Source organism: Amblyomma americanum, chromosome 11 (assembly GCF_052857255.1).
Source record: "Amblyomma americanum isolate KBUSLIRL-KWMA chromosome 11, ASM5285725v1, whole genome shotgun sequence".
NCBI classification, from domain to species: Eukaryota; Metazoa; Arthropoda; class Arachnida; order Ixodida; family Ixodidae; genus Amblyomma; species Amblyomma americanum.
This window is the reverse complement of record NC_135507.1, coordinates 49,619,347-49,638,932: the sequence shown is the minus strand read 5'-3', so window position 1 is coordinate 49,638,932 and position 19,586 is coordinate 49,619,347. Positions and strand designations below refer to the sequence as shown.

Genomic DNA, 19,586 nt, shown 5'->3' with positions numbered 1-19,586 from the left:
CACGGTCTACACACTTCTTCAAAGGTCTGTAGCGTCAACAAACCACGCTGTGCACTCGTTCTTCAAAAGCGCGTGCTTATACTTCCGGTTACAAATTATATAAAAAGATCTCACTTTGATTCCGGTAATCTCTGGCATAATGCGGGCATCAGAGCGGATTTGAACGCATTCGAATTCATTCGTAACATTCTGAAAGCGCGCCGTACAGACGACGCTGAGCTCCTACAGTTTTTTTTTTTTTGGCTCCAACCATTTCTTATTCCTTTTTCAATTGCGTTTTAGCGTCATTTCAAAATGAATTATAATGACTGCCACGTTTTCTGAGCTTGCATTTCAGAAGCTTACTTTGCAGACGATGAGTTGAAAGCGGACGGGACAACAACGAGTCAAAAACAGAAGACAATGCACAAGCAGACTACGGTGAAGGAAAAAGAAATAACCGACTAGGCTTTAGCTTTTGGCGCGTCATATCAAGCTCTTTTCAAACCGCCCATGCAGCATACACACACATATAGGGGTGGTCATATTTTTAGCTCCGAACGCAAATGCTGAAAGAAAAAAAAGCAGGAAACCTTCGGTGGTGGTCGCGTCCCTAAGTGAGATTTATGGCGGCGCTTTCCAAAGCGAACGCGTGGGGGCGCGCCGTTCCAACGAGACTGGAAGCTACTTGTTGACGACGAAGCCGAAGTGCGTCTCTCTATATACCGTCTTTCTTGGCGAATTCGTTGGCCCTTTTGGTTGTTTGTATTGGTTTCCATCGGGCGCCTTTGCAGAGACGCACCGAAAACAAAACGGCTTCAGTTTTGATGCGCCGCATATGAGCTACGCGCCAGCAGCATCGGCTCATATAGCGCCAAGGTCGCGGTGGCAGTGTTTGTGCGGATGATTCGTTTTGATGCGAGGGGATTTTTCCAAGCCCCCCCCCCCCCTCCCCCCCTCATAAAAAGCGATCCAGATTCTCGCGCTCAAGTTCTCTCTGGAGATGCGGATTCGCTTCGTTCTCACAGCGCAAAGACGCTTAGAAATGCGGTCGCATTGAAATTCCTGAAACAAATTTTGAACGCGAGAAAAATCGGTTTTCGCTCCGTGGATCCGTAGACTGCGAGAGCGAGTGTGGGTGTCAAAGAACGCAAGTGTAGCGTGGAGGTCTTGTGGATCATAGGGTGTACGAAGGCCGCAATGTCCTACGGAAGTCAGCCGCTTCTGGTTGAGGTAAGCGCACGGACGCCGGAAGGCGAGCACCGGTGGCGACATCTCGGGGTGGCTTGAGTAACTAATGCAGCGCTGCTGATACGTCGTTTCTGTTTTGTTTTTTATCTTCTCAATTCGATAGAAAGTGGGCAGAAGTGCACGCGATAAGGCTGCGCGGGTGTGAAAAACCTCCGGACCAGGAGCTGACGAAAACTGAAGTCGCAGGCAGGGATTTATGCTTAACCGTGGTTCACTTAACCGTGGCTCCACTGTGTGCTATCTAGAAATGGGCTTTAAAAATATTCAGTCATTTCTTTCTAAGATGTTTCAAGATATTAAAAACCAAAGTTGGCAAAAAGTGCAATGGGCGTAAAAAAAGGGGTCTATATCAACTACCCGAGCAATATTATGCAGCATAATTTTAATAGTTACGAATATTCATGTGGTGGGGGGGGGGGGGGGGTGTGCAATGTGTGGGCTGAAAAAAAAAAAACATCAAAGTTGTTTTTTTTTTTATTGCCACTCAATTTTCTTGTTTAGTAGGTAACTCTGTGTGGAATGTACCGTTAAGTTCTTTTATATTATAGCTTGTTCTTTGTCTAAAATACCTGCAAAGGGAGAAAAATAACATTCCATGCGCCATCTTTGCGAAGCTTCTGAAAAAAAAAAAGAAGAAACTTTAAAATCGACTAAATGACCGCCGCACCCTACAGTAGTCATGAATATACTACATAGATGTTCAGGAATCTCCTCATATATTTCCAGTTATTTTTAACCTTAGTTCGCGAAACAGCTGTGCGCGTAAGCGCGCAGTGGAGTCCTCTTTTCTGGTGACTAGGTCAATGTGGGTCGAAATATTTTTTTTGCGGAGTGGAAAAATGGCAGATATCTTCTTTCCCGTAATGTGGCAGTGAAACAAAAATATTAGGTAAATTTAATATCTCGGCCACCACCCCTTGCGTGACCGTGCCTCAAATCGACCTGGTGCATTCGTTGTGACCCGTATACGGCGGTGTGGCCGCAAACTAAGCGACAGTAGGCTTGCGTCACGAAGTGCAGGACAGAACAGCAATGCTTCACGAAGTGCGGATTCAGCGTACGTAGCGAACACGCTTGTCATGTTGGTTATAGGCGGCACGTTGCGCTAATTTTAATTGTCCTTTTGATCGGATCAGGTATCGCGAGTTCTGTTCCGCCGACTCTGGAGCCCCGGGTCTATAGAGCGCTGGTACTAGAGGGCAGTCTTTTATAGAGCTCAGTCTTTATAGAGCGCAGTCTTTATAGAGCGCAGTCTTTATAGAGTGCAGTCTTTATAGAGCTCAGACTTTATAGAGCGCAGGCTTAATAGAGCGCAGGCTTTATAGAGCGCAGGCTTTATAGAGCGCAGGCTTTATAGAGCGCAGGCTTTATACAGTGCAGGCTCTAATGTGCGCGTTCGTCGTGATGCTTTGGTGCCGAACAGATCAAACGTTGAGAACAAGCCGAAGTGTTCTGTTAGTCCAAAAGTTTCGATATTGTATGTTTGCGATGGCAGTTGACCAGTCGTGTCAAGATGTGGTCAGGAACGTTCGTGTATAGTTACTGTGTGGAAAGTATTTGTAACTTTCGAGAAACGCTGAAAAAAGAGGGAATGGGAGTTCGAACATGACTTGACGAAGCTGATAGTGTTGCGATGACAACATTCTAGACTAGGCCGTCAGACGAAAGGAAATTGACAGCCTTTATCATGTGCGTCATGGTCATATTTTGTGTTACCATTTGTGGCAAGAAAAACAAGACAGCGGATGGAGACCGTATTGTAGCGGTGTACGCATCAGACTATAGTGTGCGGGAATCTGGCGGTTCGAAGTTCTTCCTATCTCCCTATTTCTTTTCTTTTTCCCCGTAGACTTGTGAGGAAGTATTTTTACGCCTGTTAAGGAATGTTCTACTTCTCCAAGTTTGCTCCCACGGCGCAGTTGGTTTACTCTGGCTGAGAAGGAGTTCCGGAAACTCTTGGAAAGGAAGATCAGTCTGGTGCGAGCAGTTACTCCCGTAAGAGGAGTTTCCCTGAACTCCCTCGTGTCTTAAGGGTCTACATCTTAAGCCGGCCCCCCGCAGGGGGGCGCCTGCAGCCTGCAGGCGTCGCGACGGTGTGTGGCGACACCGCGGGTTCCCGAGCATCCGCAGGGACATCCCCGCAGGGGGATGATGGTGCACAGTGCATCACCACGGACCCGAGCACCCGCGCCTCGCCGTGCGTGGCATCGCCGTGTCCGGGGAAAAGGGGATCCTGGTGGTTGAGCCGATTCCGAGCGTTTGGACCTTAAGGCCCCTCGGCGGAGGCAACACACCACTTTGGCCCCATTTTCCTGTAGACGGCACCTTCGGCCTGACCCGACCGGGGGAAATCGGCAGTCGCCTTTTCCTATTCTCCACTTCATCTTTCACTTTCCTACCCCCTTCTCACAACTCTCCTGTCTCCCACTCACTTATTGGTTTTTTCCTTTTTCCTGGCGGCGAGGGTTAACCTTGTGTGGCTGACAAACCTTTGTTACGCCATATTTGGTTATAGTGATGGTGTACAGCTGGCGCAGACAGGGCTTTTTAAAGGCACCTGTCCCGTCCCCATGTAGGGCTCCATGGTGGGTGGCTGCCACCATTGGCAGCCACATTCCATGGCTTCTCATTTTTTTCAACCCGATCTCCCTCGAAAAAGAGGGCGCACCGAGACAGATAAATTCTTCAAAAAAAAAAACGCTACAAGCTTCCCTCGATTCCACGTTGTTCACAGCGAACACGAGGAACAGACTGCTAGACAAGTGTCACCATTCATTGTTACCAGGACTTTAACAAGTGCCATAGGAGAAGGGTACAAGATCAAAAAACTAGCAAACGGAGACCTTCTTTTAGAAGTTTTATACAACCACCAACAAGAGAAACTGTCAGAAGTGAAGTCATTCGGAGATATACCGGTCACAATCAGCACACACCGATCTTTGAATACTGTTAGGGGAGTTATCTCAGATGATGACCTCAAATATGTAACTGATGAAGAACTTCTGGAAGGTTTGAAGGAGCAAAACGTGACCAACGTGTACAGGATAAAAATGAGACGAGATAATAAAGAAATCCCCACAAAGCACATTGTCCTGACATTTGCATCTAGTATCCTCCCCGACTCCGTAGAAATAGGCTACATAAAGCACCAACTAAGACAGTACATACCAAACCCACGACGCTGCTTCGAATGCCAACGTTACGGCCACAGCTCTCAGAGTTGCCGGGGCCAACTCACATGTGCTAAATGCTCTTCCCATGAACACGATTCCGAAAACTGTGCAGTTGAACCACACCTATGTGTGAATTGTGAGGGCAGCCATCCTGCATACTCACGCGCATGTCCAGTTTGGAAACAAGAAAAGGAGATCGTCACAATCAAAGTCAAAGAAAACATAACATTTAGGGAAGCGCGGAAGGGGGTAGCTTCGATACGCAAACCTACTTTCTCCGATGTGGTGCAAAGGGGCACAGCACCACAGCCGCTTTCGGCTCCCACTCAGGCCACACGCAGTAAGCCTGTAGCGGGGCCACCCGTGCCCAAGGTGGCAGCAGCTAGCGCTGCGCCACCACCCACAAAACAGGACGTGCGGGCCTCCAGGTCCGCGGGCCCCAAGGTCCCTCCCCACACGGAGAGGCCGAACATGAAAACAAACGTGCGGCTCGCACGTTCATCCAGCGTGTCGGAGGATGCGATGGACACGATGGACACAAGTCAAAGTAGTCCTAAAGCGTTGACGTCGGAAGGGCGGCGGGGCTCCATAGACCGAAAAAAAAAGAAAAGCCCCGAATATGGGCGCCTGAAAACCCAACCTAGTTCCTTTCAGTACCCACAAGATGGCTTTTATACACTGGAACTGTAGGAGACTCTTACATAACCTAAGCGACATAAAAGACATATTAGCCACATACTCACCTGTCGCCTTGTTTTACAGGAGACAAATTTAGGCTCTAAACACGAAAACATTCTAAAACACTCTAAGGTCTTCCGCCGTGACCGAGAGCAGGTGAGCCGGCTTTCGGGTGGCGTAGCCATCATTGTTAACAGTGGAATCGCAGCCCGAGAACACAAGCTTAAAACCAAATTAGAAGCTGTGGCGGCCATCCTGCACACATTTAAAACACTCACAGTGTGCTGCGTTTATATAGATCCACATCCTAAAATAACAGTCCAACACTTGCAAGACCTTTTAGTGCAACTACCAGAACCGTTTTTGATGGTCGGAGATTTTAACGCCCACTCCAGTTTTTGGGGCAGTAACAAAACCGACACTAGAGGCCAACTGATTGAGGATTTTATACTCTCCAATAACCTTTGCCTCCTGAACACTGGCAAACAAACCTATTGTTCCCCTAGCTCAGGAAAATTCAGTTTCATAGATTTGTCTTTTAGTTCGTCCTCGATTTTTACAGATTTTAATTGGGATGTCTTAGATAACCCATATGGAAGTGATCATCTACCCATACTAATTAGCTTAGCACATTCACCCGAAGTAATCCCAACTAAACCACAACGATGGAAACTGCACTTAGCCGACTGGGCACTGTTCCGTGAAAAAGCCAGCCTAGATAGAATAGTTTCTGACGACGTGAGTGTAGACGAACTAAACGAATGTCTCACAAACTGTATTATTGCCGCTGCACGCCAAGCTATTCCTCAATCCTCTGGAATAGTAAAACAAAATCACAAATACTGGTACACGAAAGAATGTAAAGAAGCAAAAAAGAAACAAACCAAAGCCTGGGGCATTTTTCGCAGATACCCTACACAGGAGAATTTTATAAAATTTAAAAAGGCGAGAGCAAAAGCTCGTTATATCCGTCGTAGTGCAGAAAAATCTTCTTGGAAAAATTACGTGTCGTCGATAAACAACTCAACCACATCAAAACAAATGTGGGAGAAGGTCAGAAAGCTAAAAGGCAACTACTCTCCGTTCACAGTCCCCCTTCTTACCGCTCCGGGTGTACAGACTAGTCTAGAACAACAGGCAGATATTTTAGGCGAATATTTTTCCGAAGTTTCCAGCTCATCCCACTACAGCGATTCATTTTTAAAATACAAAAAGACAGCAGAGAAACAAAGACTGCCGACAGGTTGCGGTACAAACGAACCGTACAATAGTTTAATTACGATACAAGAAATCCAAACAGTACTTTCTGCCGGTAAACATACCGCCCCCGGCCCAGACCAAATACATTACCAAATGCTAGCCCATCTTTCTGAACCTGCCGTAGAGGCACTTCTAAAGTTTTTTAACAAAGTTTGGGTATCAGGAAAAATACCCAAAGCTTGGAAGGAAGCTATTATTGTGCCGTTTCTTAAACCCGGGAAGCCACCAACCACTCCGAACAGTTATAGACCCATAGCCCTTACCAGTTGCCTCGCCAAGTCCTTTGAAAGTGTCCTAAACATAAGATTAACTTTTGTCCTTCAATCCTGTGAACTTCTCGACAGCCATCAATGTGGTTTTAAAAAAGGATGCTGCACCACAGATCACCTAGTCCGCCTTGAAAATACTGTCAGAGATGCGTTTATACACAGACAACAATGTCTTGCAGTCTTTTTTGACTTAGAAAAGGCATACGACACAACCTGGAGGTTTGGGATTCTGCAAGACCTTGCCGAGCTTGGCGTCCGCGGCAGGATGTTAAATTGCATAAAAGACTTTTTATCCAATCGCTCATTTTATGTGCGCCTAGGCTCGACCTTTTCAAAGAATTTTATTCAGGAAAATGGGGTACCCCAAGGCTGTATTTTAAGTACAACTCTCTTTGTCGTAAAAATGAATTCTAATCCCACGGTCCATTATGTATTCTGTTTATGTTGACGATCTTCAGATAGCATGTACATCCTCAAACATATCCACTTGCGAAAGACAAATACAGCTAACAATAAATAAACTGGCAACATGGGCAGACAGGAATGGTTTCCAGTTCTCTGCACAAAAAAACAGTGGCCTTACTTTTTTCACTGAAACGGGGTCTACAGACAGACCCCACATTATACCTAAACGAAACCCAGTTACCTTTAAAAACTGAACACAAATTCTTAGGCATAACATTCGACCGAAAACTAACTTTTCTACCTCACATAAATGCCTTGAAAAAGAAAGCTTCTCGGTCGCTGAATATACTCAAAGTGCTTTCACACAAACACTGGGGTTCTGACAGGGCAAGCCTTCTACACATCTATCGCTCTGTGGTACGGTCCTGCTTAGACTATGGCTGCCTGGTGTATGGTTCTGCAAGGCCATCCTACTTGAAACGACTAGATCCAGTGCATAATTTGGGGTTGCGTCTTTCCACTGGCGCTTACAGGACGTCGCCCATAAACAGTCTTTATGTCGAAACAAACGAACCATCACTTACAGATAGAAGAAGCATGCTTACATGCTCATACGTCCTAAAAATCCGTTCCCTTCCAAAACACATCTGTTATGAAATAGTTACAAAGTGTCCATCCAGAACAATCTTTAACAACAAACCGCAAACCACCAGGCCACTGCTCTTACGCTTTGAAGAGATCTGCCAGAATCTCGGCATACTGAACACATTACCCAGCATTGCGCAAAGACGAGGTCCACTGCCTCCATGGTATGATTTTCCTACATTGTGCGATTTCATTCTCACACAGTTCCGCAAAAAGCAAACTCCACAACTCCAAATAGTACAAGAATTTCTGGCACTTGAGGAAAAATACAATGGTTTCACAGCCTTTTATACTAGCGGTTCGAAAACGGACACTTATGTAGGAAGTGCAGTGGTACGAGGGAATTCGGAGACAACAATACGACTTCCACAGTGCGCATCCATCTTCACTGCAGAATGTTACGCAGTCTGTGTGGCCGCAGAAAAGATAGTAAAGGAGAACCTCGAAAACGCTATTATTTACACAGACTCTTTAAGTATACTTACAGCCCTCCACTCAAGAAACGCAATCACTCCTATACTTGGTGACATTATACACAACATAGTAACAGCCACAGCTAGAAGACAAAACATTAAACTCTGCTGGGTCCCGAGTCATGTCGGCATAAAAGGCAATGAGCGAACAGATTTCTGTGCTGCTCAAGCTCGTGGCTAGGAAATAAAAAAAGTAAATATACCCTTGAATGACTGCATGAAATTAGTACAAAGAAAGTTAAGGAAAAAAATGGCAATCGGCTTGGAACAGCGAATTGAATAATAAGCTACACCTAGTAAAGCCGATTTTAGGTGAATTTAAGTCATGTGTGCACCAAGAACGTTTTAAAGAAGTGATTTTATGCCGTCTCAGAATAGGCCACACGCACCTTACGCACAACTTCCTGCTAACAAAACAAGATAAACCTGTTTGCGAAGAATGCGGAGATGAACTTACGGTTAACCACATTTTATTCTCATGTATAAAACTAGAAAAACTAAGAAAAAAGTACTTCACTCAATTTTATCATGAATGCATTCCTTTCCACCCTACATTGCTTTTAGCTGATAATGCCATTGTTAACATACCTTCCATTTTTAGCTTTTTAAAAGCAGCAGGCGTACTTGAAAAGCTGTAATTTTTTTTTAACCACTGGATCGCTCTTATACATGATACACCTCTGCCACATTCTCATTCTTGAGAAGTAGGCTGAGGCTGTTTATTTGATTGGTTGGGAGCCTCAGGATCCTTGCTAGCCAAGGAAAGCCGCTTAGGCTGCCTGACCATCTTTAAGGCTTTTAGCATTAGCCATTTCCAAATTTCTTCCCTTTTATTACTAGGCAGTACAATCCTTTTAAGTCATCTGCACCATCGCCTCCTTTTTATACTCCAAAACATTCTGTAGAAAAGAAATTCTATACCTTGTGCTTGGCGCATGATGGCCTTAGCTGCCTATGTGCCATAAAACCCAACACAACACAACATCTTAAGCCGGCGTACGTGTCTTCAGTACTTTGCTTTGCTTCTCCAGGAAGACAGCGATTCGGTGGGGCTCTTTATGGGCACGTGTGTAGCGTTTCTTGCGCCCATAAAACAACAAATGTCCGCGATTTAATTGCACCCCAAAAATGTTTTCTCTCTGCCAGCTCGTCATCTTTTTTCCCGTCTTCACTTCTGCACTTTCCCACATTAATCTGACAGGATACTACTCAACCCTTTCTCCTACTTGGGTAGACCCATTTATATTCACCTGAACCGTCGGATTTCAACGCAAGTTTTCATTTCCCAGTGCGCAGGCTTTATCGGAACTACACACTAAACACCAGTACAGCTATATGGGTGTAAAAAGGGTGTAAGCTTTTCTCTAGCACAGTCCCTTTCAGAAGGGAGTCGGCTAGAGGACTGATTACTCTTTTTACTCCTTTCTGTTTATAGCTTACTCGCTTTTTACTCCCTTCTGTTTTAGTGTACAAACCGTGTGTTAAGAGTGGAAGCTTCGCTGGCAGAATAATAATAATAAAGTTCAAATAATTTTAAGGGGGGGGGGGGAGCAGTGAAGGACCGTGGTTTTGTCATGTGGGACGCCCACAGTGTTGACACCCTCAGACGGCGTCGGCGTAAGATTTAGGGAAAGAAAGCCATGTCCAGCCACGGGAAACAGGGGTGCCAGTCGGGAAACGTCGTTGCTCAAACGTAGGACGCCTTCCCGGCCGTTGTCGTCGAGGGAAGCTTGCACAATGCTCCTCAGCCTTGTACCCAGCTGCGGTGCAACGTTGGAGCGAGCAAGCGCTCGCGTTCCCCGGCACGAAAGCCTCGCGCTGTCGAAGGAACAGGCCGGGCACGCTTCCACGCAAGCACTCTGCGCTATAACTTTCGGCGAATGTTACATCTGCACTTTTATGCTAAGCGTGCGCAAACGCAGCTGGGCTCTGGAACGTGAGCGGCATGTGCCGTTAGCGTGCTAGTTCTTGGATATTTCTGTGGTACACAACTGCCATGTCAAGTCAGTTAAACAACACTGGTGTGTGCATGCGCGCGCGCGTGTGTGTGGGGAGGGGGAGGGGTGATTTACATGCTATGGCGGCGACCAGCGTTAAAGTATACTGCCATCCCGAGTCATCTCTCACTGGCACAACTCGATGCTGCTTTTTGGCTATAGTGACAGTCCTGGTTAATTGTGTTTCCCTGATAACGTCCCTGCCGGTAACACGGCATTGCCTGGCACGAGCTTGAGAGGTTGGGCCAGAAAACTACCGCGGGATGTTGCACTAACAATCGGGGCTGCAATAACTGTCACGAGGAAGTATTTCGGTCTGGTGTAGAGACGGGGACTGGCGAGAACTCTTCGTTTATTTAGTTGTAAAAAACTCAGAAATGTTTTCAAATGTCGTTCGACACCGACCCAGTTTTTCAAGAGCTGCAGCAAGGGGCGAGACTACCGGGGCGCGGTCTTGGGCTTTCGAAAGTTTTGAGGAATTGGGAAAGCATAATGCATCTTGACTAGCTTTCGCTGAGTTATTGGAAGGTCCTTGCGAGGACTTGTCCTGAACACGCGCTACCTTTGGCCAAGAGCCGAACAAGGTACACGGGCTTGAGATTAGTGTGACCGGAAGTGGTCTTGGGACTCCTGGCTGTGAAGGGAAGGTAGCGAGCCCTGACGAACCACCACTGCTTGCGGGACAGTGGTTCAAGACCAGTCCCTGCACACGACCGTATAAGAGCCGAAGGAACGATACCACAGCGGCCAAGAAGCAGTTGAGGCAGCGCAAACCCGAGGCAACGCTCGGAGAAGACGGAACATCACAGTCAGCGACCGCCCAAGCTGTCTCCCCCGAGTCCTTATATTCAGTTTTCATTGGCGCCCTAGCTTCTCGCGCAGTCGACTAAGTACACCAGCTGCACTTACTTACTGGTCAACACCCGTGGTACGCTGAACAGAGAACAAATCAAGCAATCGACCTCCGAGTCCTTTGTGCCAAAAAAAAGGAAAAAAGAATTTAACTTGGTGCACTCAGACGAACAGCACCCTCACCGCGTCAAGGGCGCTCCACCGAACGCCTTCTTCACCACCTCGCCCTACGACTAGTCCCTAAAAAGGGTGCCGGATTAGGGAGCGGAGACGGGAGGTGCGTTCCGGCGGACAGGAAATTTAGCGACAATCCTCTTCGGATCGACCTTGAATGGTGAACCAACAACGAGCCAAGCCTTGCGGCGGCCTCCAAGTCCCGTTTAATAAATAAATGACACAAAACACCCCTAAAGCGCACTGCTGTTATGAACACCAAGGCTATGTATAGTCCCTAAAGGGGGAAGACTACCGGTGTCCGCCGGGCCGGTCGGCGGCGGCGGCGCTCAGGTTGTCCCTGGGGGTCCAGTACTCGTCGACGAGCAGCAGCGCGGGCTTGGGCAGCGTGGGGCCCAGCAGGGGGTTGATCTGCGCCAGGTAGGTGCACAGCCAGGACAGGTAGAGGCACACCGCGGTGCAGACCAGCATGCACCGGATGACGCTGCGGTTCTCGCTGCGGGGCACGAAGCAGGGAGAGACCACGGCCACGCCCAGCCAGAAGGCCGACATGGAGGCCACCAGACGCTCGTCCATCGGCATCGCGACGATGGCGCCTTCTGCGCCAGAGAGAGGGGCATGCAAGAGAAAGATCGAGGCCATCGTCATCTTGTAGTCTGTCATGCCCACCACTCATGTAATGCCCCATACCCGGGGTCCTTGGGGTAACAGTTAGAGAGAACACAAGCTGTAGAAGGCCACGGATCCGGTCGAATCGGAAGAAGGAAGCATGCGATGTTTACGTGGTATGCGATTGACGTGGAAGCTTAATGATAATGAAAAGGTGCTGTCTATGTGTCATGCAACCTCCGTCCTCCTTCATGGTGATACCATGGGGGGGGGGGCGGGGGCGAGATTGATAGGACCCCCAAGTTCCCTGCCGACAGGTTAGGGCACTTGCAGAAGAATACACCCGTTATAAAGAGCGAATTCTCAAATACATTATCCAATTAAAAGGTTGCGTGCGTGTCCTCTTCAGTCAAAAACAGGATACCCCCGGGGGGGGGGGGGGGTCAGTTTTTTTTACATATTGTAAGGAACCTGCCAGGACTGCGCCGAAGAAACTCTAATCCTTCTTGATGATTAATTGTGCAGTTTCTGTCGGATTTCATGTGTACATCCTGACTCAACATTGCTGTAGGGCGTTAGTTTTGCTCCTTGTGACTCATGCTTGTCAAAAGTAGTAGTTTTGCAAACAAAACAGCACATTTTAGACCCTGATAAAGGCGTTAAAAGTGACCTGCCGCAACATTTTCTGTTTTTCCTACGGAAGACACCTTCTGTAGGGAAAAAATATTGGGGCAGGTCGCTTTTTAACACCGCCTTTCGAAATTTCAAGCGCACTTCTTGTCACACGTTGTCGTTATTGGCCGCGGGGCTCTTTAGTGAACGTGTCATCTCGTCGTTTCGAAGCACATTGGTCGCTGTATCGCGACCTTGACCTTCTTTTGCGCACATGTGTTAGTCTACTGCCGTCATCGCGACCTTCTTTCGCCAGCGTGGACCCGGCGCCGTATAAGCGGCATTAATTAATCAGAGTCAGCCAATCAATCACGGTGATGGCGCCGCCGAACGCGCCACGCCTTCTTGCGTGTCCGCGCTTGTCAGAGGCGCCGATAGATGGCGTCACCACCCGCGGTTGTGGCATCCCCGAGGCCCTAAGGTTCAAGGGTTATGAAGATAATGCGTACGCATACGTAGTAGACGGCTGTGAAGAATGGTTAGAGGAGTGGCGGCTTAAAAGCAGGGCAGACACCCAACTATAAAAGTGTATCATTCAGTGCCGAAATTACCTTCAAGTCACAGATACCTGTGTCTAAGTATGAGTGAAATTCAAGATAGTACTTTCTAAGGTTGACAGAGTAACAAAAATAGTGCAAAAAATACTGAGTAGTGTGGAACCCGACGGCATCCTGATTTGAAGGGGACGCTCCTATATTTAAAAAAAAAAGTGGAAACAGTTGAGTAGGAGGCGATTATAAGATTGCCAGAGAATAGCAAGCAATTAGCTTAAATAGCCAGCGGGAGGGAGATAATTGACACAGCCTATTTGAAGACGGCACCGTTGTAATTATTAGCTAGGTTGCGTCTGTCACCAACCCCGATATGAAGCGGATGCTTCTAATGATTGGAAATTGTTTTTTGGGGAAAGTAAATGGCGCAGTATCTGTCTCACATCACGGCGGACACCTGAACCGCGCCGTAAGAGAAGGCAAAAAGGATGGACTGAGAGAAGAAAGAGGTAGGCCGTAGTGGAGGGCTCCAGAATAATTTCGAACACCTGGGAATTTTAAAGTGCACTGACATCGCACACCACACGGGCGCCTTAGCGTTTCGCCTCCATCGAAACTTCTAATCAAGCTTTATCTGGTGGCTCTCAAAATAGGTGCTCATATGTAGTGGCTATATAATGAAGGAGCAATTACTCACTGACATCCCCTAAAAGATGTGACCTATATAGTGGCTGCGTTGGCTATGGCGTTTGGCTGATAAGCACGAATTCGCGGGTATCCCGGCCGTAACGGCAGTATTTCGGTACAACCCAAACGCAAATAAATAAAACGCCCTTGTGCCGTGGGATTTGAAAGCACGTTAACCCCGGGTGATCAAAATTTATTCGCAGGCCGTCACTTTGATTCCCTCCCTCTCCCTTGTTAGTTTCTCCTCCATCCTTTCTCTAACGGTGTGGTTCAGGTGTCCACCATAACGCAGTTAGTCCCTTTCATGATTATTGAGACTGTCCAATACAACCACCCGCCGCGGTGGCTCAGTGGTGAGGGCGCTCGGCTAATAATAATAATAATAATAATTGGTTTTTGGGGAAAGGAAATTGCGCAGTACCTGTCTCGTATATCGTTGGACACCTGAACCGCGCCGTAAGGGAAGAGGATAAAGGAAGGAGTGAAAGAAAGGAATAGGTGCCGTAGTGGAGGGCTCCGGAATAATTTTGACCACCTGGGGATCCTTAACGTGCACTGATATGCTCCGGAATAATTGCGACCACCTGGGGTTCTTTAACGTGCACTGACATCGCACAGCACACGGGCGCCTTAGCGTGCTGTACAGGCAAAACGCTAAGGCGCCCGTGTGCTGTGCGATGTGGCAAAACGCTAAGGCGCCCGTGTCCTGTGCGATGTCAGTGAACGTTAAAGAACCCCAGGTGGTCGAAATTATTCCGGAGCCCTCCACTACGGCACCTCTTCTTTCCCTCCCTCCTTTATTACTTCCCTTACGGCGCGGTTCAGGTGTCCGCCGATATGTGAGACAGGTACTGCGCCGTTTACTTTCTCCGAAAACCAATTTTCATTTCATTTCAATACCACCTATACGTGGTCCGTCCTCCTTTTTTTCGGGTATTTTTGCTAGCGTCGCGTAGTTTACTAAAACAGAATTCCTTCTTCACCCAAGCTGTCCTTTTAGTCGAGAGTCGGTGGCATTATTGCCACTTTGCACGAAACTGCCCATTACGCTCAACATATGTCATTCAAGAAAGAAAAATTGAAAATTGGTTTTTGGGGAAAGGAAATGGCGCAGTATCTGTCTCACATATCTCGGCAGACACCCGAACCGCGCCGTAGGGTAAGGGATAAAGGAGGGAATAAAAGAAGAAAGGAAGAAAGAGGTGTCGTAGTGGTGGGCTCCGGAATAATTTCGGCCACCTGGGGATCTTTAACGTGTACTGACATCGCACAGCACACAAGCGCGACGCGAAACGCGGCCGCCGCGGTCGGGTTCGAACACAGGTACACGGGCTCACAACCTGAGCGCCCCAACTACTGAGCCACCGCGGCGGGTTATTCAAAAAAGCGCGCCGGGGGTTTTTGAGCTGAATTGCCTGCCTTCCTCGCCAGCCGGCGCCACGAACCTTGAAACGGTGTCTTTCTTGCAATCGGTGTGCAGACGCATTCGATCGTAGCGCTGTTGCATTGCGTCACGGGTTGCTTCCCACGATTCTTTTCCTTGGCGGAAAAAGCGGAGCTTTAGCGAGGCAGGCGACGCAGTTCCAGCGTGCCGCCGCTGTTTTGTAAGAGCTCTTTCTGGTTAGAACGCGTAACGCTTGCCCTTGGATTCGATTCGAATGCTGGCAACTCGATCTACGCGATCCGGCAGCTGTCAATCGCAGTGGCGTTTCACCCGAGAAAGTGGACAAGCTGCCCGCGCGGTCACCTTTGTCATGAAATGTTTTGATCTGTCGTTAATTGATGCATGTAGAAGCGTCGAACAACACTCACCGGGTTTGACAAGGAAGCTGGTTGAAATGTGCGAGCTACTGGCGAGTCTCGCGGTCCCTCACGGCAGCCTCGAAGAAAACGGTGCATACCAAAAAAAAAATTCTTGACGGCAGTTGTCCCTGTTTTTTTTTTGTCATTATTCAGTTGTTTTTTTGTCACGCCCAGTGCCTTGTTTACATTAATACCTTGTGCACGTTTTGATCGTGATCCAAAGGCGAGTTCCACCAATTACTCGACTTGGCAAACACAAAAGAAGACGATGCGACGATCTTGGGGTTGACGTCATTTTGTTCCTTCGTGTTTTCTTGGAAAGGTTGTGGAGTCCTTAATGTTCGGTCGTTATTGTTGGAGATGCAAGCTCTAAAATATAGCTCCCTGTCGAGCGTCTTGTCACCCGCTGTGCGTGCACATTCTGCAGCTTTGACATATTACATTGCTGACGAGGATTTTCTTACTTTTTTACTCGCATGATTTATTATTATTTGTCTTATTCTCCTCCTCCCCCCCCCATTTGTGGGGTCGTTGAGAGTTCGTTGTCTCGAAGCACAAAACTTCTTATTGATTATATATCCTCCGTTTGTATTTTTTTCATCTAAGTGTCTTATACGTCTTTTTTATTATTATTTCGGTACCTATGGGGCAGAAACGTGGAGGCTAATGAAGAGGGTTCAACTTAAGCAGAGCGCAGCGAGCTATGTAAAGAAAAAATTTGGAGGACGCTTAAGCTTCGTCTTTAAGAGTGAGACGCGACAGCGTGTTGCAGCGCTGCCGATAAGTACACGGAACGCCATCGCCCGTTCGGCACGACGCGTGGCCCGTTGGACAATTGAAGGAAAGGACGCCTGTCTTACATATCTTTGTGGACACCCGAACCGGGCCGTAAGGGAAGGAAAATGAAAGGAAAATTGGTTTTAAGGAATGGAAACGACGCCTGTCTCACAATTCTCGCTGGACACCCGTACCGCGCCGTAAGGGAAGAAACATTGCGAGAAGGAGGAGGCGGAGGAGTGCGAGGAGTTGGATTTTTCGTGGACGGCCAACGCCGCCGACAACCGGCTTTCCTGCGACGCCAGCTCCTTAACGCTGTCGCGTTAAAATGATAGGTGGGCGGATGAGAATAAATAGTCAGGTTGTTGATAAGGACGATGATTCAAATTACCCTTTAGTAGTGGCTCATCTTGTTTATTTTTTTTTTGTTTGCAGTTTCGCCCTCGCGATATTATATGGTTAAAACGCTTACACAGGCGACCTATGTAAAGACTGCAAGGCCCCACGCCTCCGGCAAATAACATTTAGGCATATGTTGAGTTTCTTCTCTTGCAGTCTCCCCCTCGCGATATAATAGGGTTAAGGCGTTTACACAGGCGGCCTAGCTGTGTAAAGGCTGCAAGGGCCCAGGACTCCGTCAAAAAACATTTAGGCGTACATTAATAATAATAATAATAATTGGTTTTTGGGGAAAGGAAATGGCGCAGTATCTGTCTCATATATCGTTGGACACCTGAACCGCGCCGTAAGGGAAGGGATAAAGGAGGGAGTGAAAGAAGAAAGGAAGAAAGAGGTGCCGTATCGGAGGGCTCCGGAATAATTTCGACCACCTGGGGATCTTTAACGTGCACTGACATCGCACAGCACACGGGCGCCTTAGCGTTTTGCCTCCATAAAAACGCAGCCACCGCGGTCGGGTTCGAACCCGGGAACTCCGGATCAGTAGTCGAGCGCCCGCGTACGTTGAACAAATAAATTTGTATAATTTAACGCCCGTCCTTTTTTTTTGGAAGCAAATTTATTCATTCATTCAATTTTATTTTCGACTCGCACTGTGAGCCATGCGATTCCCTTGTTTTCCGACCTTCAATTCGTTTTTATTCGTGCGGGCAAACCGTTTAGCTCTCGCATGTGTGTATAATGTCTCTTCTCAGCGCTCTTTTAATCGAACAAAAAGCTCCAATAACCCCCGGAGGCCGTCGGCGTTTTTTTTAAATCTTCGCTCCATCGCGGACCTTCGATGAGCTCATCTAAAAATAGGGTGGTCTGAACGGCGGCTGTAGTGATGTGTACCTGCGATCGCGTCGCGATCTCTCAAACTGGCTTCCCGGACATCCCGCAAGTCCGCGAACGGTATAGTGCAGACGATAAAAAAATGGAAATTGCAGTTGAGAATCTCAACCGCCGCAGTAACTCAGTGGTCAGGGCGCTCGGCTATTGATCCGGAGCACCCGGGTTCGAACCCGACCGCGGCGGCAGCGTTTCGATCGAGGCCAAACGCAAAAGGCGCCCGTGTGCTGTGCGATGTCAGTGCACGTTCAAGATCCCCAGGTGGTCGAAATTATTCCGGAGCCCTCCACTACGGCACCTCTTTCTTCTTTCTCTCACTCCTTTATCCCTTCCCTTACGGCGCGGTTCAGGTGTCCGCCGATATAAGAGACGGATACTGCGCTATTTCGTTTCCCCAAAAACCAGTTTTCATTTTTTTTTTAAATTCAGAATCTTGGGGATCTTTAACGTGCTCTGACATCGCACAGCACACGGGCGCCTCAGCGTTTTTCCTCCATAAAAACCGCGGCGGCTGCGTTTTTATTGAGGAAAAACGCCAAGGCGCCCGTGTGCTGTGCGATGTCAGTGCACGTTAAAGATCCCCAGGTGGTCGAAATTATTCCGGAGCCCTCCACTACGGCACCTTTCTTTCCCTCCCTCCTTTATCCCTTTTCTTACGGCGCGGTTCAGGTCTCCAATGATATATGAGACAGATACTGCGTTATTTCCTTTCCCCAAAAATCAATTATTATTAGTGTCGTCTGCTGTATTCTTGAATCGCAGCTGTGTTGTCGGCTACTCGATTCGATCCAGGCGCCTGTGTCCATGCACGCGTTGATGGACGGTGCCGTTCGTGATCAGTTATCCTCGTAAATCGTGTGTTGGCGCTAGAAGTGTTGTAACAGCTGCTACCGGAATTTATTTCCTGCCCGTGTACGTATGCATGCGCGTGCATGTGGATGAACGCGCGGACTGAGCGTACATCCGGTCTTTATACCGCTCGAGTTCGTACTAAAACCCCTTCCTCGTCGCAGATGCAATGAAGCGCGTCCATCATCTACACGTGGCCTAAACAGGAAAGAAAGGCTTTTTTTTTTTTGCCTACAGGCAACGGCTATTCACTCTACTATGACTCAGCCACATGCTTTTCGTTGGTTATTTGTTTTTTTGTTTTCTGAGTAATTTTCGTCGGTACAAATATATCTTTGTTTACCACAATGCCATGTCCGCATTTATCAGATTTGACACAGATATATTTGTACACCTATTCCATTTGTACTTGCTAGTCTGTGTTTTATCTTTTTTTGTTTCTGCCGAAATGCGCACAGACCGTTGTTCAGTCGTGCGTCCGCGTAGTGCTTACGTATTGTAGGAGTGAGTGCACGCGTCAAATACGGCGAAAATGCTGGCGCGGGCATGTGGCTGTTTTCGTCGTAAATTGTTTCCGGACGTTGCGTACAGGAAAAGGGGGAAGGGGAGTGCAGAGCACGAGCATTTCCCGGACCCATGCCGGACAACGACTTTACACAGGAAAGCGGCGAGTCACCGAGAACCGGCGATAAAAGACAACTAAATGACCGTGCAGCGGTGCTGAAAGCGGGGCGGAGTCCCCGGGCCCTGTCTTCTCCGCGAGCGCCTGTGTGTACATAATTGAAGTGTGGCTCTTTTAATAATTTCGGCGTGACGCACGCCCTAACGACGATCACATGCCTTGCGCCTGCTTTTGCCCGGAAAATAAATAAATAAAAGTGCAGGCGTCGGACGAAAAACCTGAACAATAAAAGGGGCAGACGTGTAGAGGATTGTCGCCCGAAGAAAAAAAAAAGCAGATTTGGAAGGGGGGAAAATGGAAACAAAATCGAGCATTACGAAATGTGAGCGCGGGCGGCAATTTTTTCCGTCTGCATTCGCGGTCGCGCGGCTTTTTTTCGTCGTCTGCTGCTGCTCCGCGGTCGGTCGAGATGCGGGGGAAAAAAAAAAAAAGCAGCGGAAGTGCATTTGATTCGAACAAAAGCTCACTCTTTTTTTCGGAGAATTTTTTCGTTATTAACCCGTCTTCGCGCCCAGTGGTTGAATGCGCATAGAGGGACTGCGTCTGTGACGTCACACTGACGACATGGCG

The 19,586-nt window shown here is 47.9% G+C and overlaps 1 protein-coding gene and 1 pseudogene across 6 annotated transcripts in view; one reads left to right on the top strand and one right to left on the bottom strand.

Annotated features, from left to right (window-relative positions):
* LOC144110932 (microtubule-associated serine/threonine-protein kinase 3-like) overlaps positions 1–19,586 on the top strand; it is a 276,237-nt gene that overhangs the window by 199,842 nt on the left and 56,809 nt on the right. The window lies entirely within an intron of this gene.
* LOC144110935 (V-type proton ATPase subunit e 2 pseudogene) lies at positions 11,148–15,502 on the bottom strand (annotated as a pseudogene). The gene is made up of 2 exons (XR_013309948.1): positions 15,428–15,502; positions 11,148–11,755 (listed from the first exon to the last, which is right to left on the bottom strand). The product of XR_013309948.1 is annotated as a V-type proton ATPase subunit e 2 pseudogene (transcript).